This window comes from Artemia sp. Qi Xiang Cuo, chromosome 15 (genome assembly GCF_049724085.1).
Source record: "Artemia sp. Qi Xiang Cuo chromosome 15, ASM4972408v1, whole genome shotgun sequence".
Taxonomy (NCBI): Eukaryota; Metazoa; Arthropoda; class Branchiopoda; order Anostraca; family Artemiidae; genus Artemia; species Artemia sp. Qi Xiang Cuo.
In genome coordinates this window covers 47990555-48003345 of record NC_142808.1, presented here as the reverse complement: position 1 = coordinate 48003345, position 12791 = coordinate 47990555, and the positions used below count along the sequence as shown (strand labels likewise).

At 35.4% G+C, this 12791-nt stretch overlaps 1 non-coding gene across 1 annotated transcript; it reads left to right on the top strand.

Annotated features, from left to right (window-relative positions):
* Window positions 1-1441: 1441 nt before the first annotated feature.
* Window positions 1442-1651, top strand: LOC148943758 (small nucleolar RNA U3). The gene has a single exon (XR_016143019.1). It is a non-coding gene; the product is annotated as a small nucleolar RNA U3 (small nucleolar RNA).
* Window positions 1652-12791: the final 11140 nt, after the last annotated feature.

Below are 12791 nucleotides of genomic sequence, written 5' to 3'. Positions count from 1 at the left end.
TCCAAGATTTTTGTTCAGGGGGGTTTTACTAATTTTTGACTTTTTGGGGGGGGGGGATTTTTACTAATTTTTGACTCAGTTTTCGACTAATTTTACTGATTTTTACCTAGGTTTTACTAATTTTCGACTTATTTTCGAGTCGGTCAAAAATTTCGGGGGGGGGGGGGTTCAAACTGGGTAACCCCCCCCCTCCTGGATACGGCCTTGATGCCACGGGGACTAGTTGTCCCACAGAATCGACAATTATAATAATACTCTGATAAGTACAATAAGTTACTTAAACACTTACTATCTTCCAAGGTATTCCCAAAAATAAACGGACAGGGGTCAGTCCGACAAATAGATTAGTACGACCCTCGGTCCCAAAAATGGAAATATTTATGCTAAAAATCAACCACATCAATCCTGCCAGTTGTCGTACTTAGCCAGGAAAACGGTCATTTCTCAATTTCCTTTCCAAGCCTCACATCAAGGATGTTTTAGTCTATCTTGAAAAAAAGGTGGTATTTCGAAACTTAGCAATTTGTATTTTGCGTTATAGATATTTAATTTAATATTAAATTATTTCTGCTTAATTTGGTAGGTTATCACATGTCCACAAAAAAAAAGACGGAAGAAAATGGTTTGAGATAGCTTAGTTTTATTTTATAACCTTTTTGGTGCCTTTTAAGTAAAAGGTCGCTAGCCGAACGTCCAAAAATAATCTTTGTCTACCGCTAGTTTCAATTAATAGCTGTATACTAAAAAAAAGATGTATAAAAACAGCTAACTTTTGGAAAAGTAATTTCGTCATTTTCTTGTTGGAATGATGTTACCTGCGGGTTTTTGCAAATTATAACAATTATCTGTTTTTATATCTACACTAACTGACGTGGATGATTTTGCGTTCCTTGCTGCTTATCGCCTTCACGTCCGTATCTGCAGGGGGGGGGAGTACCCCTCCCCCAAACAAAAATCCTTGATGCGCCTTTATAGCCATAAAAGATTTATTGAAACGTGATGGATTTTTTCCTATTCTTTTCTATAATTTAGTGTCATCCCCACTTTGCATTCGAAATTAATAGATACATCCAGCAATTAAGACTATTTTTACTAAGGTATCCTGACACTAGCACTATTCATATTGCGTTCATTAACAATATTTATGTGTCAGTAGGTAGAATAATCGATTGTTTAGTTTGCAATTCTATTCTGGTAAGTCTCTAGTCCCTCGTAAGGAATCAATTTTTTGGGCAAAATATCATATCTAGCATTATTCCTATTAAGCCTCAATGCGAAACCTATTTTAAGCTTATAATTAATATTTTAGAAGAATGGAAGTATATTATAAGAACTTCTTAGGCTGGAATTGCTAATGAAACAGTTATTGTAGGTTCATAAGACAGTAACAACCGATTTTGGCTATTTTTGTATAAACAAAAATAGTTAAATTGTTTAACGTAAGATCATACTTCACAGGATTATTTCTGTAGTGTGATTGCTTAGGTTTTGCTGGGAAACTGACGCTTTCATAAACCACGATGATGAGCGGGAACGTCTTCCTCTGAGCGGGAAACGGACCGGTTCTGGCTTATGCCGGAATCTGGTCATTAAGGACCGTTGTCAGCTGTTGTTAATATGGCTGGAATGGGGTAGACGTTATCCGAGTGGTTGTGGAAATACTTTATGACACAATACTGGTAACTGTTCGTTCCATTAATGAAAGCCAAGTATAATCACCTACGGAACAAGCATTGAGAAAACCCTCCAAAAGTGTCTTCAGGAGCAAAATGCTGTACTACTTATCTGCTCTAAGCCAATCTATTCTAAGTTGTACTGAATTGTGTAACTACGGTACTTAGTTAACAGGTTCGCATAGGAATGGAATTTTCCCCGGAGACGCGGACAATGGGGCGCAATATTTGTGTGGAGAGGATAGGTTTTGTCAGTACTTGTTCCGTAGGTGATTATTCTTTGGAAAAAGTTAATCTAAGATTTAAATGGAATAGAGATTGATCCAAGTAGAAGATTGCTAACTTTTAAACCGCTCTTGAGCATAAAATTTTGAAACGAGAATGTGATGAAATTTTAAATAAGAAAAAAACCTTCAATGATAGACCCACAAGCTAAAGTGTGTTACAAAAAGGTGTATAAAATTCTCCCTCTACAGGACAGCGATCTCTAAAATTCTTTGGGTTATGAATTCGAAACCTTGCAAAATAGATCTTATGCTTAAAGGAAGCACAAGAAAAGTATATTGTCACAGCTTTGCTTATTCTCAATTTATGAGGTTCCAAAGATGTTTTCTAAATAAATAAAAAAAAACTCATGGATATGGCTTAAAATTCTACTCAAATGATAGGAATTGCATTTTCAAAACTAAATACAGAGAGTAAAAATTAAAGTATGTTGATTTGTCAAAATAATACAGTACAGAATTAACATAGCATATTGGTAATACATTCCCAAACAATGTTTTTGACCCTGGATTTATTACTGAAAGTTTCATATCCGACCCTCTTTTCGAGATAGGAAAAAGTAGCTTCTCTAGAATTTTACCATAATAAGAATAATTTAGTTAATTGTTAAAAATAGAGTGGTAATAAGTGTATGATTTCAGTTCCTGACAGAAAAGTGGTTACGGAGCTAGAAATAATGCCGCAACAAGGGTTGCAGTATGCAAGATGGCGTTGAGAGTTATTTCTGTTCACGTTAGTGCTAGGTTCTATTCTTGTAAGTTGCCCACGCTGTTTGGTGTAATATAACATCTGTTTTACTAATACCGTTTCCATGGGGAAAGGGGTACTGTGCTTCTTTTTTTTTAAATATTTTGCGGATCGCATTGAGTTTCCGAAATGGCACTAGTTTAATCATTGGGCTATATACATTGGTTGGACAGCATCTTTAAAGAATTATCAAATGCTTTCATAGGATGTATCCTCACGGATTGATTCGTAGAATCATACAGAGTTGTTCCTTGAGTATTCTTGCCTATTCGAACCGGCCTCCGATCCATCAGTTCTAGGTGTTGCCGTGGCAAGCGTTAGCAGAAGGGAAAAAAGGACGTATAATCATTTAGTTGTTAAAGTCATGCTGGTTTATGTATCATTATTTAATTTTTCATTCATTTGTGTATGTAAGCTGCGTGGTATGCAGGAGTCGAAAACTGTAGCTACTCTTCCACCTTCTGTGGTCGATGGCCACGCTATTTGTCGAAGAGTGTATGAAGCTGCAAATGTCTCTTCTATTCCTTCTTCGGATCATTTAATATTCAGGTATGGGATAATAACTAAAATTAGGTCTTTCTTTTAAATAAAGGGATTATAATTGCTAATTAAGCCAATTATGACCAATTTCGGCTCTTAAATATATTTGTCTGAGGGGAAATGAATGACAAATAGCTTGAAATGTATTAATTTTTTTATAATAACACAATTTACTTCTTTTTACTGTGAAATAGGATAATTTCATTGGAACAATTTTAAACTATTTCTTCTAAAAACATGAACGGCGATTTTTATAGTTTGTAGTTTTGCTCACTTCTCAAACGGAAAAATTTCGTTGCACTTTGTTTCCCAACAAAAAGTGTAATTTTTAGGAAACAGACAAGCCATTTCTAAAAATAAGCTGGGGCAGCTGCATTTTTGTATTGTTTTTTTTTCTCTTTGTTCTCTTTTGTAATCGAAAGTAATTTGAGTTCAAACTGGCTAAACACAAGAAAGTGTTTATTTAGTGTTTGAAATACTGTGTGTTGAAATATAGTGTTTGAAAAAGTAAGATTAGGGCTTTTATTTTTATATTTACCTGTGGCTATTTATCTGTTTACCCTCGTGTTGATTGCGTAAATTTGTGTTGATGACAAGCATGCAATTCAGTTCAATTTTTTTTCAGTTCAATTCATTTTATTTAACATCAAAATACATTTAACAAATATGCCAATACCCGCCCCAAGAAAGATACCAAAAAGCACTTGCGACTGGGCGGGTACATACACTAAAAAACAACACACACAAATTACATACAAACACTACAAAACAACAACAACAAAAAAATCAATCAATCTCTCATCAATTCATTTAATAATAATAATAAAGATAAATAATAATAATAAAGAGAAAAAAAAAAAAAAACAAAAAACTATGAACCTTGACCTAACAAATATTTTTTCAATTTATTTTTAAATAACCCCAGGTGCTCAGCCGCCCGAATGCTCTCCGGAATAGAGTTCCACACATTAGGTCCTGAAAATCTAGTATAGAAGCCGGCCCTGGTTCCACTTCTATTCGGAACAATGAAATCACTAGCATGACGAGTTTCATAATGGTGCAAAGACCTATTGTCATTAAAATAATCACGAAAAACCTCTGAACTAACATCATTCCAGCATTGATAAGCAAAAATTCCTATTTGGTAGTCTCGTAGCTGTCCTACATTCAACACTTGCAACTTGTTGAAGCAAGCTGAAGTGTTATTTACACCTTCAACATACCCACCAATAAGACGCATCGCTCTATTTTGAAAAGTCTGAACACGTTTAAAATTCACATAAAAATTACTTGCCCATAACATACAGCCATACGAAGCATATGGGTGGATCAAAGCATGGTATAAAAGCAATAAAACTCTCTGAGGTAAGAAATTTTTAAAACGACGAATCGCTCCAAGGCCACGTGCAACCTTTGTGGCACCAACATCACTGTCGCGTCTCTATGAAAGATTTCAATCAATGTAAAAACCTAAGTAACGGATTTCTTGAACTTGAACTACAGGCTTATTATTAAACAGAATTCTACCATCAATATCTCTGGGCTTGCCTACTCTAGAATATACAATAAAATTAGTCGTTGTAACAATTAATTATAACCATCTCAATCTATTAAAAACATGTAAAGTCCTCAGAACAGAAGTCACATTCAACACGAGACTATCGAAACACTGACAGTAAATGTAACTGCAGTGTCATCAGTGAATGACGTTATGCAACAGTCTGGAAGATAAAAACCCATGCTCTCCACATAAACCAGATACAGAAGTGGATCAAGGACCGATCCCTGTGGCACACCACACGACACTTGATAAGGGGAAGAAAAAGCATCATCAATCATCACTTTAATAGACCTCCCACACAAATAACTTTCAAACCACATCAAACTAACTCCTTTAACACCTAAGCATTCTAATCTATGCAATAAAATTTTAAAATCTACCGTGCCAAATGCTTTCCTAAAATCAAAAAATACTGTTAGGGGGATTTCACCTTTTACTAAACAATTATTTACAAAATCTACAAGATGAATGGCAGCATGACTAGTGGAATGACCTTTTCGAAACCCGAATTGGGTATCACTGAGTAGGCTATGTTTCGTGAGATGGTCATATAAACGGCGATGAATCACTTTCCAAAATTTTTGACAATAAAGGCAGTATCGATATTGGTCTCCAGTTACCGGCATCTGACCTGGCACCCCCTTTGTAAAGCAAGATAACTTTAGCTTGCTTCAACGCTTCTGGAAAGGTCCCCGTTTCCATAGATAAATTATTAATATGTAGAATACATGGTCGTATATACATTAACACAGCTTTAAAAGTTCTCAGATTCACGCCATCTATCCCAGCAGAATTCGGTTTTATATTTTTCACTATTTTAATCACTTCATCACTTGTACACTTTTCAAACTGGAACTCTACATTGTCTCCAAGAGAGTCCACGAATTCCTCGCTAATAAAATTTCCCCTGTCCCACATTACACTTTCTTGAACAGACGAGCCAACCTGAGAATAAAACTGGCCAAAATGATTCGCGACCACATTTTTATCACTCACATAACTTCCGTTTATATCAATGCAAGGCGACTGACTACTTTTCTGATTTCCCATAAACTCATTAATAACCTTTCCCATAAACTTTGATTTCCCATAAACTTATTTGCATGACAAGCATGCAAAAAAAAAAGATTCCAGAGATTGGGACAAAGGTTAAAAAAAAAAAAAATCTGTTCGTGAAGATGATGTATTTTCTTAGTATTTCAATTAGTTTGACTTTTTAAGTTCTTTTGCCTTGTACGAATGGGTTGAGGGAGGAGCTTTCCGCCTTCAAGGTCTGGACTCTCCTATTTATTCAATGTTTACAATGAAAGGGCAGTAATTTCAATAGAAGAGTAATATTAATAGCAAGTAATTTATTGTTTTGGTCGAGCACAATCAATTACTGGGCTGATATCGTTCAAAGCGTTGTGTTGAAATAAAGCATGTTAAAAAATAGGGACCAAGATAAAGGTTTGGAATGTAGGGTTTTTTTTTTGGGGGAAATATTAATTTTTTTTAATATATTAATAATTGTGGATTTTATTTTTATATTTGTCATTGTGGGGGGGGTGGGGGTGATATATAGCCCTGTGAATTTGAATAACTTCAATAGAAGGATAATATTTACAATAGAGGGGTAAAGTCAGTAGGACGTCATTTAGTGTTTTGAATAAACATTATCCACTCTTGTGTTAGTAACGCTAAAAACGATGGGCTGAAAACCAATGTACAAAATGTGAGGGATTTGGATAAAGGTTTCAGATTAAGATTTTTATTCAGGTAAATATCATGTTTTTCCAAATAGTTCAATATTTTAGGTTGTTCCTCATATTTCGTTTAGTGCGTGTGTAAAGGGTTTATTCCTCTAAATATTTCGTTTATAACTAAAATTGAGAAGTAATGCTGGGTGTCATGGGACGCCCATTTCAATATCGGATAAATACCATCTTTCCTTGTATGTAACTTTGCTTTTACCCATTTCTATTGTTTTTTAAGATATCTAACAGTTCGTTCACGTTTCGTGAAATATCGCACAATTTCATGTTTTTCATGGAAAATATAGGAAGATACCAAATATATTTTTATGTCAAGAAACTGAGGCTCTCGCAGAAAAAACTGCAAACCTGCCTAGATTTATACAAAGGGCAATATTTGTGTTTCGAAAAATCGATAATTTCTAAGACTATCGAGCAATTGCCTGGATATGGACAATGACCTATAATGTTAAATTAAAAAGCAGTTTTAATTTGTTAAAATTTTAGCTGGCGAAAATTGTGCCATTATGACAGATCCTGCTTGACATTTTGCAGTGAGTACTATGTGTATCCAGGCAGTCAAAAATGCTTAAGTACAATATCTCAGGAACGGCTTAGGTTATTAAGTTGAAATTTCAAGGAAATAGTTAGGAAGGATTTTGAACTAGAGCAAAGGCACTATGTGTATCCTGGTTGTCAAAAGAGCCTACTTGCAGTACCCAAGCAATGGCTGAGGATTTCAGGTTGAATTCTTAGGTAATGCTGGGGGATGTTGAACTAAATCAAAAGACAGAGTATGCATCAAGTAGTCGAAAAGGTGGACGAGTAATATATCAGGAATGGCTAAGGGTGTTTAGTTCAAATTTTGAGTTTATATTTAGGTAATGTTGGATCGGAAGAAGCTATTTTCATCCAGGTCATCAAAAGGGCAAATCTGCACTCTAGGACCTTCTAAACGTATTCAGTTGAGACATGGGGACTTGAGATGATGGTGTGAAAAAAAATATCAAAGACAGCATATGCTTCAAGGTCATTAAAATAATGCTTATGCCCTACCTATGGAATGATTAAGGGCATATAGTGGATTTTTTTTGGAAATATGGATGGGGATATTGAATTAAATCACAAGACACTAAGTGTGCCAAGGATGTAAAAATGACATATTGACTGTACCTCAGGAGCAGCTAGAGGTATTAATTTTAAATTTTCAGTGAAAGTCGAGGATCATGCTGAATTAAATATCTACAAGACAGTATATGCATCTGGGCTGTCACAAGGGTGTATCTGCAATATCTAAGAAACGCCTTACTTATGTAGTTTAAATTTTCAAGGAAAGTTGAAGGGGATAGTGAAATAAATCAAAAGACAGTAACTGCGCCATGATTGTCAAAATAGATTACATTTGATAACTCAGAAGCAGGTAAGGGTATTAAATTGAAACTGCCAGGGAAAGCTGAGAGAGATGCTGGACTAATTCGACCGATGCTTGTACATCTGGCTTCTCAAAGGGGCATATTTGCTAAATATCAGGAACAACTAAGTGTATTAAGCTTAAACTTGTCAAAAACTTGTCAAATTACAATGAATGGGGTAGTCAAACTGAAAACAAACATAAATTGCTATAAATATAAGTTGGACTAAACGCCCTTTACGCAGTCTAAAGACCAGACCGTCATTTGTTTCTTGGAGAAAACAAAATACGTTTGAAACGTTTTCTCTATTATAACGTTACAACATCCAAAATTACTAAGATACCCAACATTTAAATATCTATTTATTAAACGGCCAATCTGCATTCATTATTTCTTTTTAGTAATCTTTGTTACTATGGTGATTTTTCGCTTTTTGTGGGTATGACAAATCAAACACATATTTCGAAATAAACCTTTTTTTTATTTATAGTGATTTGTGCTAGTTTTGTGGATAGGTGATACTAAATTTGATTAATAAAAATCTTCTTCATATTATAAAGTACGAATTTTATAATTATGGTATTTTTTTTGTAATTTGTATATAGGCTAGGGTTATAGTTAGCCCAATAAGGGGAATGGGCCTATTGTCCGGCTAGTGACCATTATATTTGAAAAGAGTATTTAATGGGGAATCAGATGGTACTACTCTTTTTATAATATAAGGCTTCGTTCTGAACGGATATCTTGGCGCACCATTTCCCTTGTTAAAATTAAGTTTCAAATAAAATTCAACCAATATTAAATTAAAAAAGTCTAAAAACGTCAGATCGACAAAACTAAACTGATCAGCTTGCCTCGAACGGATAAAAGGAGCTTATGAAAAGAAGCGATTAGAATGCTATAGTGAGCACTTGCGACAGCTGGAATAGCAGCCCATTGTTTTCCTGTATAAATAGTTGCAATTGAAAGGGAGAGTGTTTTTTTATAGATTGCCTTATTGTAGTAGCCCATTAGTAGCAAATTGTTTTATCATATACTGATCAATAGCGACGGATGAAAGTGTTGAACTGAGTGTTTTTTGTATGAAAGTTTAATGTTTTTGATGCCGATTACGACACCCACATTTCAAAGCTTTTAGCCCATGCAAGGGGCCCTGCCCTGTGTCTTACTCTTAGGTTGACGCTCGTAATAATAGTTCATATAGTTCCACTTAAAATTCGTCCGTTAACGCAGTTCTTCCGCACGACGATCTATGTCTCAAGGCTATTAGTTGAAGTACCAAGGACTGTGAAAATTTAATGTTGTTAAGAAGTAGAAACTTGTGTAACAGAAAATAACTTTGAAAAATCAGAGAAACGTGGGAGTTCAATTTTAATAAATAGATCTCTATTTGCAGTTGAGGAGTTTTGGTAGTAGCAAGTGCGAAATTAAAAAAAAAAAATACATGAAAGAATGACCAGAGGGTATCATACAGTTTAAAGGGATGTAGTTGTCTTTGGGGATGAATTGATTGTTCTTGTTTGAATTTTTTGGATGTAAAGCGTTTTAAAGCTTAACTTATTAGCGTATTTATTTTCACGTTCATTGTGGCAATACCAACGAAAATATGGTACTACTCTAAAATTTTCATTATTTAAAATAATCCAACAAAGATTCATGGAAATCGCAATTTCAAGCTATGGACTCGGGTGTGATTCTCTGGCCTAAGTTGGGTTCAGTTAGCAAAAAATGAAAAAATGAAATGAAAACGTCACAAATTTTGTTCTTTTCTTGTGTAAATCTTGCGTTCTAGGCTTTTTTTGTTATTTCTTTTTTCTTTTATTTTCTAAAATTTTGTGTGATAAGCTGTCTTCTGCTTGGTCAGACATTCTTCCTCTGTGTTTATAAAACAGTCCATTATGCTTTAATTAAAATAGAGTGTGGGATTCAAGCTCAAATCATTTTTTCGTACGTATCTATCGATTTTGGGAGTACTACAACTCTCAGTTGACCCATTATTCACCATATACTGACTTGTTTCACCCATTCCGGTTCTCCTTTTTATTTTACCTCTGCCTTTGGTTCTACAAAACACTATTTTCTAGATTCTTCCTGTTGGTATGACCATTTGCGACTTTCCTGTGGTAAGCTCTCTTCCGCGTGGTCAGACAAGGACTGCTTTAGTTGGGATTGATTTTGGGGATTCAACTCAAGCCACTGTTTTTGAAGTTTCTATTGGTGGTAGGATTCTAAAAGTCTCAATAAAGCCCCTATTGGTGAAACTATAAGAGCAGTTACTATGTCGGAAACATATTTCTTATCACAACAAGGAAAGCCACGATATAAATATTAAAACCAATCAAAAGCCTTAAAAAAGGTTTACATAACTAGATATCAAAATTTTTAGATAGCCATTTTGTTCAACGTAGTTTAAAGTTCTGGAAATTAGGTCTTTGAGGATGACAACCCTCTCATAGCCCTCAGGACAAGGATTGTAAGTTATGCCCTGGGGGCATATAACGTTTATATAGATAGCTTTGTCGTAGAAACTTCAAAAAGGGCTCATTCGATTAGAAAGTGAAATGGCTTGTGCCCTTTTTAATAGTCGAAAGTAATTGGAAGGCAACTAACACCCCTTCCATCCCCATCTTTTCCCCCAACACGTCCAATCAAATTTTTGAAATAGCCATTTTGTTCCACGCAGTTAAAGTTCAGGAAATTATACCTTTGAGCAGGACACTCTCCTCACAGTCTTCCGAGCAAGGGTTATAAGTTATGCCCTGGAGGCATATAAGTTTTTTTGAAATCTTTGTCGTAGAAACTTGAAAAAGGGCTCATTCAATTGGAAATTCAAAGGTCTAGTGCCCTTTTTAGTAGTTGAAAGTGATTTGAGGGCAACTAGCCCCCCTCTCTCGCCCAGCTTTTCCTCAAACACATCCAATCAAAATTTTTAGATTGCCATTTTGTTCAGTGTTATAGATTTCCAGATAGAAATTATGTTTTTAAGGAGGACAAACCCCCACAGCCCTCAGGGCAAGGGTTGTAAGCTATGCCCTGGGGGCATATAAAGTTTTTACTGAACGTGGCGTCGTAGAAACTTTAAAAAGGGCTCATTCGATTGGAAATTGAAATGGCTAGTGTCCTTTTTAATAGTCTAAAGTGATTGGAAGACAACTAACACCCCTTCCACGCCCACCATTTCCCCAAACATATCCAATCAAAATTTTTAGATAATCATTTTGCTCCACGCAGTTTAAAGTTCAGGAAATTATACCTTTGAGCAGGACACTCCTTCTATAGTCTTCAAGGCAAGGGTTATAAGATATGCCCTAGGGTCATATAAGGTTCTAATTGAAATCTTTGTCGTAGAAACTTCAAAAGGGAATCATTTGATTGGAAATTGAAAGGGCTAGTGCCGTTTTTAATAGTCGAAAGTGATTTGAGGGCAACTAACCCCCTCTCACGCCCACCTTTTCCCCAAACACATTCAATCAAAAATTTTAGATAGCCATTTTGTTCAACGCAGTTGAAAGTTTTGGAAATTAGGTCTTTAAGGATGACAACCCATCCCCCCCCCTTACAATCCTCAGGGCCGGGGGTTTAAGTTATGCCCTGGGAGAAGGTAAGATCTTTATTGACATTGATGTTGTAAAAACATACAAAAGGGCTCTTTCAATTGAAAATTGAAAGGGCTATTGCCCTTTTAATAGTCGAAAGTGATTGAAGGGCAATTAACCCCCCTCTTACGCCCACCATTTCCCGAAACACATTCAATCAAAGTTTAGAGATAGCCATTTTGTTCAACGTATTCGAAAGTTCTGGAAATAAGGTCTTTTAGGATGATAACCCCATCAGAGCTTTCAGTGCAAGGGTTTTAAGTTATGCCCTGGGGGAATATAAGGTTTATATAGAAAGTTGTTGTAGAAATTTCAAAAGGGGCTCATTTGATTGGAAATTGAAATTGCCCTTTTTAATAGTCGAAAGTGAGTGGAGAGTAATTAACTCCCACTCTCACGCCCTCCATTTCTCCAAACACATTCAATCAAAGTTTAGAGATAGCCATTTTGTTCAACGTAGTTGAAAGTTCTGGAAATTATGTTTATAAGAATGACAACCCCCCCCCCCCAGAGTCCCCAGGGTAACGGGTGTAAGTTATGCCCTGGGGGTAGATAATGTTTTTAATGATAGAGACTCTAAGGTAAAAACTTCAAAAGGGGCTCATTCAATTGGAAATTGAGAGGGCTAGTGCGCTTTTTAACAGTTAAAAGTGATTGGACGATAACTAACGCCCACCATTCCGCCAAACACATCCAATCAAAATTTTCAAATAACCTTTTTGTTCAACGTAGTAGAAAGTTCTGGAAATTAGGTCTGTGAGGATGACAAACCCCCCCCCCCCCAGCCCTCAGGGCGAGGGTTGTAAGTTATCCCCTGGGTGCATATAAGGTTTTTATTGAAAGCGTTGTCGTAGCCTTCCCAAGGCCAGAACATAATTTGCACTTTACTGAAAACAATACAAATGAATGTGCATTGTCAGTTTAATATACATATACTGATATTTAGTAATCAAAATCTTAATATTATTTGATTTATTAAAATTATAGAATTAAAAACATTTATTTTGTTTCAGTAAAAGGCAAATTATGTTCTGGCCTTGGGAAGGCATAGAGGTTTTGAGCCCAACTTCTGTTAATTTCTGCTCCTTTTGAGTTTGACTCGGTTATTTATTCTAATTTCTGTTCGTTTTGAGTTTCATTTATTTATCGATGCTGATTTGTGGTAGTTTCACGCTTTGTAGATTATTTGATTTTATATTTGCTAATTTTTTGTTTAATGGAGTTCTTTACTTTTCTTTGAAAAA